Genomic DNA, 329 nt, shown 5'->3' on the forward strand with positions numbered 1-329 from the left:
CTAACTGTGCATGTGCAGTGTGAGTGTCATCATTCTAGCATGTTTCTGATTGGAGAAATAAGGCTTGTTGCAACCGTCCCTTGTTGCAACTGTCCCCAGTCTCCCCTATATATATTTTTAAAATAAATTTAAAAAATTAAAAAAAGGAAAAGCCAGTGTACATTCCTCGTGTGTGCTGTCTGTCATTTCTAACCTGAATTTCATGGCAGCTACTAAATTCCACTGACTCTTATTTTCCTTTTCCACTGACTGCAGCACTTTGAGGACAGAACTTCCAAACAAGACTTTAGACGAAAAAGAATTGGAAGAAGGAGTCATCAGTCATCGCA

The sequence above is a fragment of the Trachurus japonicus genome, chromosome 23, assembly GCF_045865225.1.
Source record: "Trachurus japonicus isolate A0001 chromosome 23, Traja_1.0".
NCBI classification, from domain to species: Eukaryota; Metazoa; Chordata; class Actinopteri; order Carangiformes; family Carangidae; genus Trachurus; species Trachurus japonicus.